The sequence below is a fragment of the Mauremys mutica genome, chromosome 16 (genome assembly GCF_020497125.1).
Source record: "Mauremys mutica isolate MM-2020 ecotype Southern chromosome 16, ASM2049712v1, whole genome shotgun sequence".
Taxonomy (NCBI): domain Eukaryota; kingdom Metazoa; phylum Chordata; order Testudines; family Geoemydidae; genus Mauremys; species Mauremys mutica.
The window spans coordinates 18,413,165-18,433,451 of record NC_059087.1 but is presented as its reverse complement, the minus strand read 5'-3'; the positions used below and the strand labels follow the sequence as shown (position 1 = coordinate 18,433,451).

General features: G+C 44.2%; 1 protein-coding gene across 1 annotated transcript in view; it reads right to left on the bottom strand.

Annotated features, from left to right (window-relative positions):
• The window catches only part of HIC2 (HIC ZBTB transcriptional repressor 2), a 95,467-nt gene extending 78,508 nt beyond the window's left edge, over window positions 1–16,959 (bottom strand). The window contains exon 1 of the mRNA XM_044989999.1: window positions 16,768–16,959. The gene's annotated coding sequence lies outside the window, so the exon portion shown is untranslated. The remainder of the gene's footprint in view (window positions 1–16,767) is intronic.
• Between the last annotated feature and the right edge of the window lie 3,328 nt (window positions 16,960–20,287).

Here is a 20,287-nt window from a genome sequence, read left to right as displayed (position 1 = left end):
ACAACCTAGATGGAGCTATTATAAGGTGGGTGCATAACTGGTTGGAAAACCGTTCCCAGAGAGAGAGTAGTAATCAGTGGTTCACAGTCATGCTGGAAGGGCGTAACGAGTGGGGTTCTGAAGGGATCGGTTCTGGGTCCGGTTCTGCTCAATATCTTCATCAATTATTTAGATAACGGCATAGAGAATACACTTATAAAGTTCGGACACTACCAAGCTGGGAGGGGTTGCAAGGGCTTTGGAGGATAGGATTAAAATTCAAAATGATCTGGACAAGCTGGAGAAATGGTCTGAAGTAAATAGGATGAAATTCAATAAGGATAAATGCAAGGAAGTGCCACTTAGGAAGGAACAATCAGTTGCACACATGCAAAATGACTGTCTAGGAAGGAGTACTGCGGAAAGGGATCTGGGGGTCATAGTGGATCACAAGCTAAATATATGAGTCAACAGCGTAACACTGTTGCAAAAAAAAGCAAACATCATTGTGGGATGTATTAGCAGGAGTATAGTAAGCAAGATACGAGAAGTAATTCTTCCACTCTACTTCACGCTGATTAGGCCTCAACTGGAGTATTGTGTCCAGTTCTGGGTGCCACATTTCAGGAAAGATGTGGACAAATTGGAGAAAGTCCAGAGAAGAGCAACAAAAATGATTAAAGGTCTAGAAAACATGACCTATGAGGGAAGACTGAAAAAATTGGGTTTGTTTAGTCTGGAGAAGAGAAGACAGAGGGGACATAACAGTTTTCAAGTACATAAATGGTTGTTACAAGGAGGAGGGAGAACATTTGTTCTTCTTAACCTCTGAGGACAGGACAAGAAGCAAGGGGCTTAAATTGCAGCAAGGGCAGTTTAGGTTGGACATTAGGAACAACTTTTAACTGTCAGAGTACTTAAGCACTGGAATAAATTGCCTAGGGAAGTTGTGGAATTGCCATCTTGGGAATTTTTAAGAGGGGGTTGGACAAACCCCTGTCAGGGATGGTCTAGATAATGCTTAGTCCTTACCTAATAGGTAAGAAAAGCAGAAGCAGCCGCAAACGGACACCCCTGACAAACTCCATCTGAACAGTGGTCAGGTATTACAGCCCAGTGTACACAGAGCAGTTCAAAAACAAACCGCCTACAGTCCATAGGCGCAGGCCAGTGCGGTGCACAACGCACTGTGGGTGCCTTACAGATACAACAATTCATGGAGTAGTTCAGAACGTATTAGATGGCTGACTGCTCCATATAAAGTGCAGCATAAGACCCAATGCAAATTTGAGTGGAGGAGACAAAAGGGGAAGACAGCAGACAGGAATGAGCACAGTGCTAAGAACGGGAAGGTACACAGGAGAAAGTAGGGCAGACACGAAGGCAGAGTTGGAAACACAGGAACATGCTTTAGAAGAAAGGCAAAAACTTGACTTTAAAAGATATGAATTAAGGGGAAGTCAGCATGGACATCTGATGGTCAACTGGAATTTAAGAACTAGCATGGTAAAAAAGTTAAGCCATGCACCAAATTGTTTAATAGAAGAGACAAGTCAATTAAGATGACTGAGATAGGAGAACTGGGTTCAGTGGACTGCAAATTATTTCACCATTAAAATTCTCCTCCAAACCCACCTTAGTCACTCAAGCATCAGAACTTAAATCCCATCTCCATCCACTACAAAGCTAAGCTAAGCTTTTTATGAATGGGAGAGAAACAAAAAAAACTTATTTCAAAACAGTGCATATGAAACAGCACTATTGTGCTGGTTCAGTCTTGGACAGCATATATATTGATAGAACTGGATCAACAAGGTGGCTGACTTCATCCTGTCAATTCCTAGAACAAAAGAAGGGGTGGGGGGAGAATACAGAGACTTCTAGGAACCAACTTGCTCAAATCCTCAAGCTGCCTACCACCCAAAACAGAACTAATGTTCATTCCCAAACTATTCTAAAATAAAGTCTGACACTTTTGTGCAGTTATCCATTGTAGATTCTGCTTTTGAGGGAGAGATTGTTCACTCAAATACCAGTGAATTAGAAACAATTACTATGAGAGAGAGAGAGTCCATTTTACTAGTTACAGCATAGTGAAGAGTTGCTCTTCTATTAGGGACAGCTCCAATTCTGACTACTCTAGTGCCTTGCAGAATCAGGTCCCATTAGAAAGCCATTCTTAAACAAGTAAAGTGCCATTTTTTAAAAAATGGTGTTTTTCATTTGATACACCAAAGTGATAATGTTTGCATTAAAAAAAGTTTACAAAAGGTGATTGGTTAGCAGGAGAATTGCAAGTCAGATAACAAGCTGTCCATTTCCCTGCCCTTCAAATGAAGGTTTTATGTTCTCATTAAATGCTTCTTTCACATTATTGTATGCAATGCTGTTGTAGCTGTGTTGGTCCCAGGATATTAAAGAGACAACATGGTTGAGATCTCTTTTATTGGACTAACTTCCACTGGTGAGAGAGACAAGCTTGCAAGCTGTTTAAGTTCGCAAGCTTCTCTCTCAACAGAAGAGATATTACCTTGTCTCTCTTTCACATTATGTCAAGTAAGTGTTGCATGTTCTTGAAATAAACTAGTTTTCAGAGTAAGCCCAAAAAACCTCTGGATCCACTGGCCCACCAGAGAGAAGGATTTTTGGTAATTCATTGATTAACAAACCTATTCACGAGGTTTATGGGGGGTTTTCTTCTTTTTAAAAATAAAGACAGACAAGAAGGGCCAGAGACTCACTGGGAATCACTCCTGCCAATCTATTTTACACGGAAGGCACTCTGACATGGTGCTAATGGGCACTAGGACGAAACCCTGAAATACGTGTCCAGGTGGAAGAGTCATGTCTTATCTCAAACCTCTAAACTGTGGCCTGAGGCCAACTGGTCAAAGCAGAAAATGTGTATAGGGTTAGGACTCGAACATGCCTTCCCTGAACTGTCCCCTGCAAGTTGTAAACTGAAGTGTTTGAGCCAGTCCCATTGCTAGAGAGGAGGCAGAGGGTGCCGCTTCTCCAGTTGCCCCCACCACTTCCTCTGCAGCCTCATGAGCAGCTGTACTGTCAAAATGGAATACCCCGCATGGGCAGCTCCTCCGTGCAGCACAGGGGAGGGAGAAGAGTGGCTCTGGCTCTACTATCTGCTTCCTGGCTAGGCTCTGGGAGAAAGGAGGTGAGCAGGTCTGAGCTCAGCAACCTCTGTCTGAGCATAGGGGCACACCTAGCAAAGGATAGGTCCCCTCCCTGACAAAGTAGGAGGGTGGGAAGGGTGCGGACTGAAGTAAGAGAAGCCAAGAACCCACACCCAGTGAGGGCTCTCCAATGCTCTGCCCCAGCCTTAATGTGGGTTAACATGTGCTCCAGGCACATGCCCCTCCTCGCTTCCTGCACTAGGGACTATGGCAGCTACACACCTGTTTGAGGCTCCTTCACATTTTGAGAGAATCTCCAGCAGGAGGCTTCCATTCCCGAGCACAGGGAGCAGAATCTATCCCAAACTACCAACTGTGACCCAGGGACCATTTTGAAATAGTATCTTCAGCCCCTGGCCCAAAAGACTGGACCGCACTGAGTGTCAGTTACAAAGTAGGAAAAGTCCACTTGACTTTTGCCTTGGTAGTGTACAAAGCGTTCACATCTGTATCTGTAGTGATTTTTCCAACTGTAATTATCCATTTTACAACTGGAGTAATAATCGCAGAAAATAAATAAATAGTCTTGCTCAAGGCCTTCCAAGGAACCAGCGTGAGAACCATGCCTTTGCCAAGAGCCCTCTGCATAAGTCTCATACAAAAAAAATTCACCAGCAGTTCTCAACGGCTACAGTGTCTCCACTCCTTGGACCTGATTGTGCAAGCCCTTACGCCAGCAGAGTCACACTGACTTCCAGAGAAGTGCCCAAACATTCGCAGAGTCTGACCCCAATCAGTTATCTATCTTGCACCTATCTGAGCCTCTGGATTGCAAGCTCCTTATGCCAGGAAGGTGGCCTGGTTTTTGAGTACATTCTATCAGCTGCGAAGTGCTCTACATCCATTTGTGGCACTAAGCCTAATTTTTGGTGCAAAGAGCAACTCTACACTCCATCATATGCTCACAGGGGCTTTTTCCACTGAACATTTAGCTCTGACCAACAACTAGTTTGCACTAATTAACTGATGTCTTTATTTTACTGCAAAAGTTGTGTGTTCATAACACCACTTGTTTAATATTCAAACCCTGGCTTGCAGAAGTATCTATGTGGCACAGCACTGAAGTCAGTGCAATGCCAGGATACCCTTCAGGCCTTGGCATTCCCTCCTTCTGGAAGATTTAAGAGGAGTCGGAACTGAAAGTTTTTCTAGCACAAACATGCCCAATTAGTTTCCAATAATTTAGATTAAATTTAGCAGCGACAGGGTTCTCTCTCCCACTGCCAATGTATGAGCTCCTGGCCAACACAAATCACTCCACCCCCACCTCGTGAGGCGCAGATCAGTGTGGGGGTGGGGCAACAACATGGCATGGCATGTAGCAGTTCTTATTGGGGGGAAGGGGACCGAGAGACTTTCTGAAACTTCCCTTGAATTGCTGCATGCCACAAAGGACAGCTGCTACCTTCTCACTTACAAAAACGTGACCTCAGCCAATCAATCTACAGCCCTGGGGCTGTAAGATACCCTCTTACTCACCACTTTGACTGGCCAAACCTATTGAAATAATGCAGCTTTTCTCTCAACCTCAAAACAGGCATGTGCATTGCTATTGCTTCAAGAGGTTTTAGAGGAGGGCAGGGAGAGGAGAGAGAGAGGGTGCAGATCAAGCAGTTTCAGACAGACAGACACAGCGTGGGTCTACGTACTATCAGTGAGGAGACAAAGGCAAGTCAGCAAATATTTTGAATATCAGAACTACAACACATCAGTAAACTTGCTTGGACTTATCTCGACTCTTGTCTAACCAGTTCACTAAGAGCAGGGGAGAACCCCCAAGCCTCTGACACACACTACTGGATGTGCTGGGCAGATTTAATTTTAATAATTGGAGATATACCAATCTTCTAGAACTGGAAGGGACCTTGAAAGGTCATCGAGTCCAGCCCCCTGCCTTCACTAGCAGGACCAATTTTTGCCCCAGATCCCTAAGTGGCCCCCTCAAGGATTGAACTCACAACCCTGGGTTTAGCAGGCCAATGCTCAAACCACTGAGCTATCCCTCCCTGCCACCCACAGTACACTGACATCAGAAAAGTCAGGCTCTGCCAGGGATGCAGCTAGTTTCCCTGCCATTAGAGGCGGGAATATCATGGGTGGATTTGGTTTCTCAGGACTGTTGGCTGAGGTTGTGTTTCACAAAACCCTACTCACATATGGTTCAGATACAGATCCCACTCATCTGAATCCCTCAGATTCTGGGAGGGGAAAGGAGGCAGAGAAGATTAAACTGAAACACGTAACCAGTTTGCTCTACATGGGGAGGAAATATGGTTGTGTGGTTAAGACCCTGGGTTCTATTCTTGGCTCTGCCATTGACGCACTGTGTGACCTTGAGAAAAATCACAATCGCCATATTTCTGATCTGGAAATGCAGGCACAGAGGGGTTAGCACCATCAATCTGACAGTTATGAGGCTTAACGGTTTATAAAGCACTTTGAGATCTTTGGATGGAAATGCTATAAGGATAAGTATTCTACCACTTCCAACCTGTAACCACCACTGTCTTAATGTAAAGAGCTACTGTATATATTCCTTTTCCCACAGCCTACAGTAGCTGGTCACACCCCTGAAACAGCTTTCCATTCAACAAACTGCTTCCCACTGCAGTAGTACTGCAAGTTCGAACTTTTTTCTTAACAACCAGCTCTCCATGTAGATATGGGCAGCTGAACCAGAAAAGTGTTAAGCCTGAAATAATCAGGCAGTTTTCACCAGAAGAACTTAGACAATGGCAGCAGCTATTACTACTGTCCTTTCATAAAGCATGAAGGAAAGCCCATGAGGTCATCTAGCCCATCTTTCAAATATCATGCCCATTATACAGCTAGAGAAACAGAGGCACAGAGAGGTAAGTGACTTTCCCAAAATTACACAGCCAGTCAGTGGCAAAGGAATCACTACACCCATGCCTTTGTTTTAGCCACTAAACCAGGGATTCTCAGACTCTTTCCAAGTTAACAATGAGATCTCCTTGTAGCCTTCCAAGCACAGACCACCTTGCCTCTTAACTGGTGACTGAGTAACAAACAGCACTACAGCAACTGCTGACATTTAATAACTGGAAATTACAAGTGCCAGCACCAAGTGACAAGGCAGCTGTCTACAAACCACTATCAAGTAGTCCACAGACCACAGTTTCGGAAATTCTGCATTAGACCATGCTCTTTCCTTTTCAATGAGTCCCACCCATTACAACAGGCCAGCATTTTCAAACACCTCCGCAACTTGGATGGATGCAGAGCGCAACACGCATTAATCTGCTCTTCTTGGAGTTCGCTTAAGAATGTTGCCAACTTGTAAACAGCAGAGTCAGTTTTGCTGCCAATACAATTTTGACCTAGAGCAAACGGAAGTGCTTTTCCAAGAATCTCTAAGGCTGTTGAGTCACGCAGTACACTGGCACTGGACCACGTAACCCAAGAGGGGAAAACAAAAACAAGACAAGAAACCACTCCTAGCAGAGGTTAAAGGGGGACAGATGATTGCTTTCAAATTATTCGGGGACATTTCCAGGAAGAAGTAGGTGGTGCAAGAAAGTCTTTCCAAAGAGCTATTCGCCACAGGGGAACAAAATCTCATTCATATTTTCATCACTGTGGTAAGGTTAAGCAAGTAGATCTGATACTCAGGATGGTAAATTTTCATGATATTTTGCAACACTGATTTAATAACCATACAACAGAGCCTAACAAGCACAACATGCAAGAGGCCTGGATATCAAGTTCTTCACCCACAGAGTGTTTTGCTTAACATAATTGACTTAGCCCTTTAGGATGCATCAATAGGTTAGAGGTTTTTTTAAGATTATTATTTGTATTATGGTGGCTCCTAAAGGCCCCCAACTGAGGTCAGGGTCCCATTGTGAAAAGATATAGTAAAATACAGTCCCTCCTCCAGAGACCTGAGAGCTAAATAGACAAAAGGACATCATCTCCATTTTACAGATGGGAACTAAGGCAGAGAGAAATTAAGTGACTTGCCCTCGGTCACACAGGGAGTCTGTGGCAGGGCTACAAATCAAACCCAGATCTCCCAAGTCTCAATCAAGACCACCCAGAAAAGTTGACATACAACCCACTGGTGCATATGAATGCACCAACTCAGGGCAGAACAAGGTCCCCCCTTTTTAAATGAACAATGTCAGACCATTTATTAAACCAACTCAGGAGTTTTAAGGAGAAGCTTCAGCTTTGGGAAACTTGGGCGTAACTGGATTTCAGGTCACAAGTGAAATTACTTTCAAACTAGTCCTAGCAGACATCAGTCTATGAACCTCACAAAGCTACAACACAACTGACAGTCTCCAACCAAAGGAAACCTTTTCAGGACATCACTCACAGGTCAGGATTGAAATGTACGAGCAGAGCTCTGAAAATGTGTATGGTGGGGAAGTTAATGGATACATTCTCTGCGTCATACAAACATTGATAGCCATGGTCCCTGCCCCAAAGCACTTACAGATTTTTCTTTGAAAACTAGGTTGTGTCGGGTCAGCAATATCAAACAGTATCAAGAGCTTTCCATCTCCTCTGAAAACGAACAACAGGTTGGTTTTTTTTCCAGAGTTTAATTCAAAAAATTCCCCACAAACGCTGCTTTGAACTCTTTATTGTACAAAAGGAAAGGTTTCACAGGGTCACACAAATCTCAGAGACAGACCAGTGGCATATTGACAGCACATGGAAAGACTATAAGAAGCATGATGATTTTAGTCTTGTAAGACAGCATCTTCTTGTGGCATAATGAAGACTGGATCCATGCACAATGAATGCTGCTTTTATTTAAAAAGCTACAAACATACATTTCATGAGTGAGAATTTTCTGCATACCTAAGCAGGTGAAGGCAACCTAGGGGTGAGATGGGCCTGCAAAATGTCAAGCAGCACAGTAAATTCACTTCTGTGATACAGCATTTCCAATGGCCACCATATCATGCATCACTTTTACAACTGAGAGTCATAAAAGCAAAAGGAAACAAGGAGAAGTCTATGGCCAACAGAGTTAAGGACAATAAGGAGGTTTTTTTAAAGTATGTTAGAAACAAAAAGAATCCAAACAATGGTATTGTCCACTGGTGGAAATGATAGAATTATCAGTAATAATGCAGAAAAGGCAGAAGTGTTCAATAAGTATTTCTGTTCTGCATTCAGGGGAAAAAAAAACAAAAACAAAACCAGAGAATGTAGTCATATCATCGGACAACACTCTTTCCATTCCACTAGTATCTCAGGAGGACATTAAACAGCAGCCACTACGGGTACAGAACCCTCTCTTTCACCAACAGAAATTGGTCCAATAAAAAAGATATTACCTCCCCGACCATGTCTCTCTCATCCTGGGATCCACACAGCTGCAAACAGCAGCTATTAAAGTTAGACATCTTTAAATCAGCAGATTCAGATAATTTACATCTAAGAATTTTAAAAGAGCTAGCTGAGAAGCTTGCTGGACTGTTAATGTTTGATTTTCAGTAAGTTGTAGAATACTGGGGAATTTCAAAAGACTGGAGGAAAGTTAGATTAATTAAGAATTAAAGGGGTGATAATATTGTTAATGCCACATGGGTTTGTGGAAAACTGAGCCCATCAAATTAAATTGATTTATTTTTTTTTAAATGAGGTTACAAGTTTGGTTGATAAGGGGAATAGTGTTGATGTAATATACTTAGACTTCTGTAACACATTTGGTATAGCACAATATTTTGATTAAAAACTAGAAAGATATAAAATTAACATGGCACATGTTAAATAGATTAAAATAACTAAACAGGGAATCACCATTGAGGTGCTTCTGGAGACTTCCCCAGTGAGCCGTACTCGGCCCTCAGCTGTGTAACATTTTTATGAGTGACCTGGAAGAAAATAAAATCATCACTGATAAAGTTTAAAGATATTATAAAAATTAGGGGAGTGGTAAATAATGAAGAGGACAAGTCACTGACAGAACGATCTGGTTCGCTTGGTAAACTGGGTGCAACCAAACTATGTATTTTAATATGGCTACCATGTAAAAAGTATGTATCTATGCAAGTATGTAACAAAGAACATAGGCCATACTTACAAGATGGGAAACTCTCTCCAGGGAAGCAGTCACTCAGAATAAGATGTGGAGGGACATGGTGGAGAATCAGCTGAACATGAGTTCCCAGTGCAATGCTGTGACCAAAAGGGCTAATGAAATTCATGGATACGTAACTAGGAGAACCTCGAGTAGGAGCAGAGAGGTTTTCACCTTTGTATTTGGCACTGGTGCAACCACTGGTGGAATACTGTGTCCAGTTCTGGTGTCCAAAATTCAAGGAGGATGTTGATAAATTGGAGAGGGTCCCAGGAAGAGCTATGAGGATGATTAAAGTATTAGAAAACATGCCTTATAGTGACAGATTGAGCTCCTTGAGTCTACTTAGCTAAACAAAGAGGGAGTTAATAGGTGACTTGATTACAGTCTACAAGTACTGTATGTACATAGGGAACAAATATTTAATAATGGGCTCTTCAATCTAGCAGAGGAAGGTGTAACACGATCCAATGCTGGAAGCTGAAGCTAGACTAATTCAGACTGTAAATAAGACACTTTTTTTTTATTTTAAACCAATGAGGATAATTAACCATTGGAACAATTTACCAAGGTTCGTGGTGGAGAATCCGCCATGGACAACTTTTAAATCAAGATTGGATGTTTTAGAAAAACATCTGCTCTAGGAATTATTTTGGGGAAGTTCTATGGCCTGTGTTCTACACAAGGTCAGACAAGATGACCACAATGGTCCCTTCTGGCCTTGGAATATAAGAAGAGCTGCTTTGGTTTGATAAGTTCATGTATTATTGAAAGTTACCCCTTCTCCCTTTACCCAAGAGACTGAAGGACAGATAATGCCTCAGGCCAGCCTACTAAAGTGCAATGCTTTCTACCTCTCTCAGCCAGAGGATGAGTTACGGCAACAATGAAAAGTTTTTAAAACTTAGCCCTACCAGTCGACACCTGCTTTAGCTAATGGGTAGAGTCATACCTCGCTCTTGGACAGCACTATCAATATATCTCAAAGCTTTCTGTAAAGGAAGGAGAAAGCAAATAATGATGCATCCCAGTTTTGGGTCCAGTGGTATTAGGAAAATGATCCACTGATGACAATGGTTTTCAGAAGTGGACTTCCTGCTTTTCTGTAAACAGTTTTCAACGCCAGCTGAATTGCCAGAGTAGTGAGACAGAATGCATCAGTATCTCCATCATGCTGACTGTTGATGTTCTACCAGGCTCAACTCTGTAACAGAAAGCATGATGGAGATGAACAGTTTGTTCCATCTATGCTAGCAACAGAAACCCTTTCAGCATTGGCTGAAGCGGCCCCATTTCTGACTACCATTTTCTACAACCAGTCTGTTCACTAGCAGAGACAGGGCCTTTGGCTCTCAGGTTACAATTTTAGTTACTATGTAAGTGCAGCCTTGTCCCTTCAAGTCCTGCAACATGCACATCAGGCAACCTGAAATGTAAGAGATGGAGGCTTAGGTAAGTCAGATTCCCCACTGCTTTCCAAACCTCTTCAATAACTCAGATCTGCAAGTAAAGCCCTTGTTTGGGGATCAGCAATTACCAGGATCACTCTCCACCCCTTCATCCTTAAACAATACAGGCTCTAGGAAGGCACGAGGGTTGTCATTTCAATAATGCAAAACCCTGTTGCTTGCACTCCAGAACAGCTGACTTCAAGTGCATAGTAGGCTGTGCTCATTAAACAAAATAGGAAATCTGATATATAGAAAGAAAACACTGGGGATTAATCCTGGATTGCAGTTTGTGGCCAACACTGGGCCTTCATCCAAACACCAATGACAAGGAGCGAAGTTTTCTCCCACCTGTCACTTAAAGCAGGTACAATTATTGCAGTGTTGTAGTCTCTCTCCTACAGCTATTGTAACAATCACTTTTATATCAGTTTCACATTCATGATGACCTCATTATTCTGTTTCTTTCTTGTTTTGCCAACAACCAGCAATGGAGGGTGAATTTTCCTTCCACAAAATTGCAAATAAAAGAAAAAGTGACTAACTTTTACGAATTTTGACAGCTAGCTTCTAATGCACACATTCTTCAGGGAAAATGTTCTGGTCTTCAAATTGGCATTCTGGTGGAAGTTTGATGGGCCAATTTAACAGGAAAATGCAACTTGAAAGAATATTTTGAGGCAGATTTTGAACTACTCCAGGCAGAAGAAAAAATAATTACATGTACCATTGCGGCAGCTTAAAATAGTTGCTTTAGCACCGAAGCTGCACACAGGAGACAAATCTCCACTGCAATGCACTATCCCTGCCATGGAGAATGTAGTGTAAACTCACTTAAGCAGCCTCAGTGATACAGTCAGTCATTTTCAATCACAGCCAACCCAACATGGAAGGCTTTTTATTTATTTATTTTAAATATTCTTCTGCTTGTGGTTGGGTCGGGACTAGTGTTGTAAGCAATTCCACAGCTGAGCCCTGTTAATTTTTCTCCAAGCCCAGCAGGGTAGGCATGTCCACTGATGCTGAAATGGTCCCCCTTCTCCCTGAGCTTTGCCTGTCACAGAACAGCCTATGTAATGGCTGCATCGCAAATGCAATTCCATTTTCTCCCACTCCGAGACTGTATCTGCTGCTGTGTTGAAACCCAGTGAATCACTTTGTGGCAAGTATTGTTGACTGCCATTAAATCACAAGATGCAGCAGCAGCTTTAGGGTACAATGAATTGGTAAGTCCGATTTCACTAGTGGACCAAAAGTTTGGTGTCCTAAGATGGGGAAACTGAAAACCATCTTTCTAGCAATACCAAGACCTGCTATTTATCAAGCTATGATACAGCCATCAAACTCTATGGCAGTGCAAAACACCATAATCAATGCAAATAGGAATTCTGATTCTAAAGCAACTATGCATCCACTAAAAAGCATTATTGTAGAATTATAGAATATCAGGGTTGGAAGGGACCTTGGGAGGTCATCTAGTCCAACCCCCTGCTCAAAGATGGGCCAATCCCTAACTAAATCATCCCAGCCAGGGCTTTGTCAAGCCTGACCTTAAAAACCTCTAAGGAAGGAGATTCCACCACCTCCCTAGGTAACCCATTCCAGTGCTTCACCACCCTCCTAGTGAATAAGTTCTTCCTAATATCCAACCTAAATCTCCCCCACTGCAACTTGAGACCATTACTCCTTGTTCTCTCATTTGGTACCACCGAGAACAGTCTAGATCCATCCTCTTTGGAACCCCCTTTCAGGTAGTTGAAAGCAGCTATCAAATCCCCCGTCATTCTTCTCTTCTGCAGACTAAACAATCCCAGTTCCCTCAGCCTTGCCTCATAAATCATGTGCTCCAGCCCCCTAATCATTTTTGTTGCCCTCCGCTGGACTCTCTCCAATTTTCCTCCCATCCTTCTTGTAGTGTGGGGCCCAAAACTGGACACAGTACTCCAGATGAGGCCTCACCAATGTTGAATAGAGGGGAATGATCACTTTCCTCGATCTGACGACAAATGCCCCTACTTACAGCCCAAAATGCCATTAGCCTTCTTGGCAACAAGGGCACACTTTACTCATATTCAGCTTCTCGTCCACTGTAACCCCTAGGTCCTGTTCTGCAGAACTGCTTCCTAGCCATTCGGTCCCTAGTCTGTAACAGTGCATGGGATTCTTCCATCCTAAGCGCAGGACTCTGCACTTGTCCTTGTTGAACCTCATAAGGTTTCTTTTGGCCCAGTCCTCTAATTTGTCTAGGTCCCTGTGTATCCTATCCCTACCCTCCAGTATATCTACCACTCCTCCCAGTTTAGTGTCATCTGCAAACTTGCTGAGGGTGCAGTCCACGCCATCCTCCAGATCATTAATGAAGATATTGAACAAAACCAGCCCCAGGACCGATCTTTAGGGCACTCCGCTTGATACCGGCTGCCAACTAGACATGGAGCCATTGATCACTATCCATTGAGCCTGACAATCTAGCCATCTTTCTATCCACTTTATAGTCCATTCATCCAGCCCATACTCCTTTAACTTGTTGGCAAGAATACTGTGGGAGACCGTATCAAAAGCTTTGCTAAAGTCAAGGAATAACATGTCCACAGCTTCCCCCTCATCTACAGAGCCAGTTATCTCATCACAGAAGGCAATCAGTTTAGTCAAGCATGACTTGCCCTTGGTGAATCTATGCTGACTGTTCCTGATCACTTTCCTTGTCTTTAAGTGCTTCAGAATTGATTCCTTGAGGACCTGCTCCATGATTTTTCCATATTTTTTATCATATTTCTCTATACCTATTAGCCAGGAGTGTGGGTGTAATATGCACTTTAGGTTTATCACTACAAGCTTTAAAAATGCTGGAATCTAAGAACTCAGCAACATCCTCTAGTCAAAATTTGGATATTCAAATCTGATCAGTATTTTTGGATTGCAGGGGCTGTTGGGGGGGATTTTCAATCCATTCCACACCAAAACGGACTAGCAATTTTAAAGAAAAGGGACCATGATGCTAATCAAAGTAAATTGAGCCATGCAACCTCCAGGACTGATGCCTGCTAACCCCCTTTATCCTTTCACATTGGCCTCTGCCAAACAATTCAGTACTGCCACTACAACACACCACGTGATAAAAAGTGCTTCAAGCATCTTACGATATTTATTACTATCTACACGTCTATAAGTCATTTTGCACAGCAACGTATGTGGATACTAACATGAGTTATTGCATTAAAGATGTAAATCTCTCCCGGATCTTTGGCAAGAGAGTTGTTTTTTAAAATGTGAGGAGAGATGCTTTTGTATTTTTTCTTCATTTCACTCAGAATAGAGAGTGAAACTAAGAACACGTGCTACAGGTTCACACTCACCGCTTACTCCCTTTTCTACTCCACCACACTTCGATCACAATTGCCTTGTTCTCTGGGCTCTAAAATATATTGCTTGATCTGTGTCTTTTCCCCACGTTTGAATGGAAAGTAAATGTAAGCAGCAGTTTATTCTTACTGCTGACCTCCCCTATAACTAAAATGATATGCCAGTGGCAGGTGGCAAGTTTGAGGGGGGATGGGAGTTGTTATATTTATTAGAAAGAAAAGAAACAACAAAGGGCAGCCAGATTTGACCTAATGGGTCAACCATCAAGAGTTAAACTGATTTAAATAATTAGACCTAGAATGTCAGGCACCACCACAAATAATTGCTCCTAATGCTTTTAGGATTAGATTGCTAATGAAAAGGCACCAAAAAAAAAAAAGAGGCCACTTGCAGTTGTGGAAATAAGTCAATTTTCCTTTCATATGTCATTTTCTCCATGCAGAGCTACTGTGATATGATCCTAAGGAGCCATTTATGGTTCTCTCTCCAGAACTGCTGCAGCATAAGCAATAGCTTTAAGTCACACAAAATTCTGACTGTGCTATTTATATGTACAGTGCATTTATTAAACATGAAAATTAAATATTTGTTCAAAGTTCAGGATGTTTTTCCAGTGAAAACGATTGTTAGGAGTAGCATATTGTTTTCTTCCTTAGTCGGTGTATAAATTCAACCAGATTATTCAAATTCAAACAGCATTTTGCAGTATTTTAAGCTTCCTTCAATCAAAAGATAACAGTAGTTTTGTAATAAATTATGTTCTTATTTTTTTTGGCTTCTTGCATGAATATATTCCATAATTAAGAAGTATCCAGTGGGATTTGAGTAGCCCTCTGGTACATACTTGGTTTCATATATAATTCATTCATTTTATGTAGAGCTATACACCCTTACACTCACAGGCACTGAATGCAAAGTTACAGCTCCCTCAGTAACAAGAGGTAGCTGTTTTGTTGTGTTTCTAAATTGCAAGTTTTCCTAGCAAAGTTTGCAGAAGTTATCAAATCCCAGAGTATATTATAATTTACACAAAAGACTGGAAGCTGCGCCTAAATAAAAGGCTCTCTGCTTGCATTAGTGACGAACGACTAGCTACACTCTATGCACTGTATCCAGCGCTGCTGTAAAATGACCAAATAAGAGCGCCCAGCTGGCAGCACTGATAAAGGGATAAACAGACATGCTGGAAAACCCTCCGCCCCGCACCAAGATGCCCACTTCTACGTGGGACAAGTTCAAACAGAAGTAAATTATTGACTTCTCCCCTGTAGCACCGGTCACTAGCAACTCAGCCTGGGTGTTTGCAACCCGCCCCGAACTGCAGCGAACATAATGGGCGCCTTACTCCTAGCGATCGCCCCGCAGCAGCTGCCGAGCGTGGTCATTTCCCAGGCGCGAGAGGTTTTCATTCAGCAGTCGGCTGGGGGAACAGATTTACTCACTTTTTACAATTCTTATTGAGCTGGGAAGAGGGAGCCCACGTAAGCCTCGGAGCCCCCATTGAGAAAAAGAAGAGTTCACGGCTTAGCCATGGGGATCCCACCGGGTCTTGCTTTGTAACGGGGGGGGGGAGAGAGATACAGCTGAAGGGGGGCAGCAGCCCCACTCCGTGGAATATAAAATGTTACGCTCCGGTCTGATTTAACAGCAGCTTGGCCAGGCTTTAAATCTTCCCCCCAGGTAGCTCGGGGACTAAATGGATGGGGGGGGGGGAGGGCGCATGCACCGGGAAGCCGGGTCCTAGCGAGCCCCAAACAGTGGGGCTGCGTAGTATCCTCTGCTCCGTCCATTGCATTGGAGACGGTGCAGTCGGTAACAAAAGCCAGAGACACCCCCCTACACAGACACACACACACAGCAGCGGCGGCTCCGTCCCTCCTTGATCTCAGGGCGGTGGGGAGGAGGGGATGGGGCGAAAGTTCAATGCGATCCCACTGAGCGGTGGGGTGCCCGTTTGGGGGAAGGGGTCAGCCTCGGGGGCAGGGAACCTGGCCCCTGGGCTCCAGGGAGCGGCGGGGAAGAACCACCGTGGCCGGCGATTGCCACCCGCGTCTCGATCTCCCTCCTTAGCGCTGCCCCGGGAGCGGGGGGTGGAAATAGGTGGACCGTGGGGAGGGGGTATTCCCGGGACACCCCCCAGCACAATACAGGCAAAGGCAAAACACACCTCCCGCCCCAACGCACGGCTCCCCCCCCGGAGAATGGCTCAATCGCTATCTCCAAGCAGGGGGCGGGGAGGGGGTTAGTGCAGCCAGCGACTCCAGGGGCTGCTGGTCCCCCCCGGGCTCCTCCAGGCAGCAGCTGCCGCAAGCTTCCCAGGGCCCCCTCCCCCCGAGCGCCAGGCATCGAGCGAAAGGGGCAGCGCACCCGGGGGGCGGGGTGGGTGGGTGCAAAAAGTTTCCAGCCGCTGCGACCGAATAGCAACGATTGACCATCCAGAGACCCATCCACATTCACCCCCGTCCCTGCAGCGGGGGCAGCGCATGGGGGGAGAGCGCCGCGGCTGCCGGGCTCGGGCACTGCGAGGCAGGGGGCACCCCCCACTCCCTGTGCGTGGGCCCCCCTTTCACCCGTGCAGCGGGCACATCAAGAGCAGGGGGCAGCAGGGCTGGGCGGAGAGCCCCGGGCAGCAGCAGCAGCAGCTGGGCTGGAGCCTGCCGCGTCCAGCCCCCGGACGGGGAGACCCGCGAGCCCCGGACCCTCCGCGGCGACTATGTCTCGTTACCTTTTTGTCTTGTTATTGCATCGGTAGCAGCAGCTTTGCTCCCCCGTCCCCTTCGGCTCTCGGGCTATACCAGCCTGTTCCTCATCTCACAGCCTTCCTCCCAGCGCCATCTTGCAAGCTTGTGACGTTGGGAGCTGCTCACCCCTGACCCACATTTGAATAGAAGCCAAAATGAAAAAAAAAGGGGGGGGAGAAAAGAAAAGGAGGAGAGGGGGGAAGAGAGAGGGAGAAGGGGAAGAACAAAAAGGAAGAGAAAGAGAGAGAGAAAAAGGCAACAGCTAAGCAAGTGCTGCGCCAATAACACATCAGCTCCTGCCCTCTTGCCAGCTAGTTTAGTAATAAGCAATTTCCTGCTTTTGCAATAAATGTTGCAGCAGCGGAGCTGGGAGAGAGGGACAGAGAGCTTTGTAATTCCCATTAAAGGACGCAGGCTTCCCCCACCCCCTTCCCCTACCACCCACACCTCCGAATTCAACCCCGCAATCCTATCACTCGGTTATGGCAATCTAAATAGTGCTACCCACGCTCCGATTTTCAGTAATTAAAAAGGCATTTGTGAAGACTATTTTTCCTCTCCTACTGAGATCTAGACTGTGTCTGTAAAAGAATGACAGGGAATATAACCTGTACATGTGTTGAGATTTTCTTTTTAAAAAATTAGTTTCATGCTGTATGCAAAACCAGAAAAATTTACAATGCAATCTGTATGTTATTAGTTTATTATTACCATTATTAGTTAAGCACCGCCAGTGTGTTCTGTATCATACAAGACACAAATAGAGACATAGCCCTTGCCCCAGGGAGTCAATAGGAATTTAAGATTTATTTGATTTATTGGAACTATATTGGAGGGGGAAGTTGTTTGGGATTTACATCCTCAGTCCTGCAAGCACTTACACCTGTTTAATTTTAAGCACAAGAGTAAGTCCCTTGAACAAAAGGGGACTAAGTGCTTAAATTGAGCATGTGCATAATTTATTTTAGGATTAAGGCTTTAATTTAAAAAACATGAACCAATAGATAAGCTTCAACTTTTCCACGTTGATGAGCATGGCCAGCAACATGCATGTAATGCTGAATAGGAATAATATTTACTATTACATTTTCAAATGTGTCACATTTTCAAGATGCTATACAGAACTTAGCTAATTAACCTCTAATAATGAAGCAACATATATGACCACATACTATGGCAATTAGATATGAGTCTTTTGCTCCCACATAGAAATAATTGGAATATTTGCAAGTGTGAGATCATGTTTTCTTTTTATATGATATGTTATATATTTATTAATAAAGGAGGAAATTATTGTGCCAAGGGGGTTTTGCCTCTAAGAAGCAAAGTCCTCAATATCGCCCAGGACCCAAGTCCCTTTTACATTGGGCAGGGCGATTAGGTTAATTAAGTTGATCTTGTAATTTGTAATGTCTCTGAGAATTTGATGGTAGCCCTAGCAATATCAAGTATTTCAGGGGCTTCTTGTGCAGATCCAGGCAGTTAAGCTCCAGCATAGCCCCACAGCCTACATTAGCCTTGTCTGATAATAAATTTCCTTTCATCGTTGTTCACCTGGGGTTCAAAGTTTTTGCCACAGAGGTCTCTCAGTCCCACCATAGAGGCCTGAATAGACAAATAAAGATAAGACAGTTCACAACAGAGTGTCAGAAGGGTCTGGACTTGCAGTACTCTCACCATTCACACAGTAAAGAGCAGAAAACCTTAGCAGTGGAGAGAACAGCAGAACTGACTGTGAAGACAAGACACAGAGAATTAGATAGAGATCAGTTCAAGACTCTTGCTTCACTAATGCTCACAGGGAAATGGTGACGGGAGTGGTTTCCAGCTGCATTTTAAAGCTAGTGGCCTTCTTAGGCTGGGGGGGGGATCCGTTAGCATGGGGCGGGCTTCCGCCCGCCCCCTCTCCCGGATAACCCAATAGATACAGAACCTCACAACATGCTCGTCTTCTCTTCTCAGTCCAGTCAAGGGGGAAGTATGAAATCCTGGGAGGAGGATAGGGGTGACGGCCAACAGGCCCCTTTGGCAAGGTGGCCATGGGTGGGAAAGAATGCCTGTTGTGGGGAGTGTGAAATGACTTCAGCCACTAAAAAGAAAAAGCTAGAGAGGTGCAGGGAGTTATCTCACTCCATGCTGTGCTGGAGGAGTTGTAGGATAATACCCAATCCTTGTGGCATGTGAACTAAGCAGGGAAGAGAGACAAATCTGGAGGCTATTTTAGCCAAGTTTAGAAATTGCTTTCATCCAAAACCTCCATAGGTTTGGGGACCATCCGTTCTGGACACACCCACTCTAAGGAAATGGAGACATGGACAAATATCTAATGGAGCTGAGACAAACATCTATAAATTAGGAGGCTGGCACAGTGGAAAATGCTACGATAGGACACAAATCTGTGTTCAGCTTAATAGATACGTAAGAGTTATATGGCTAAAGAGGGGCTAATGAGAAAGCCAGACCAGGATCTTCCATTAAAACTCTGGATATCTGAGTATCTGCTGGAACAAGTGGGGCACAGGCTATGACCACACCTCCATCGGAACAAGACTTACAGGCATACAAGAGAGATGTGTCCAAACAAGGCACACAGCCATGGATGTTGCCATCCAGACAAACAGTGCCTCCAAAACACACCCACTGTGGGCATGTCTAGCATTGGGTACATGTGCCAAGTAAAAGTACTACCCAGGCATAGACAGCAGCAACGTCAAGGCCAAGACCAAATGAGAACGACAACTCTGGCATAAATACATTGTTCCTGGGGACTATGGTGTGGCGCATCTGAGTAAGTTTTGAGAGATGTTTGGTACTCAGTGATATCTGGAGGAGGACAACCATTCCAATCAGAAACTGGTGCTTATAACCGTTATTTTTTAATATATGTATATGCTGCAGCAGCCCTCTGAGGCCCCGATCAGGATCGGGACCCATTATGCCAGGTGCTGTACAGACACAAAGACACTGACCTTGTCCTGTGGATCGTGGTGAATATGTTGAAGACCCTGGAGCCGATGCAAGTACAACAAACAAATTTCATCCTAGTAGTGTATTAATAGATTCAAATAGAACCTGAAGAGCTAGTAAACCTGGCTGTAATTATATCCCCTACTCACATTAGTCTCCAAGCCCTTCCTCCTAAATGTCTCAGTGATGCTGTTTCTGGGCAGAGAAGCATCTGTGGACCTTAATGTTAAATACAAGATGGAGACACTGCAGGCAAAATATTTAGGTTCAAAACAAGAGTTGGTAGATGAAACCTCAGAGGGTTATCAGGGCTGTAGTGAGTTTAAAGGCACTCGCCACCCATGGATGGACTTTAAAGCACCTCCAGCCTTTCAAAGCTATGCTGATAGCTGGCTTTTGCTCTTGGTAAAAAGGCAGGAGGACATTGCTGTGATGTGTAAAATTGAATCCCTACCCTGTGGGTCAGCAGTGAAGCCATCACAGAAAAGAACATGTCACTGCAGAAAATAAAGAGGACTCCGGAGCCGGTGTGCCCCT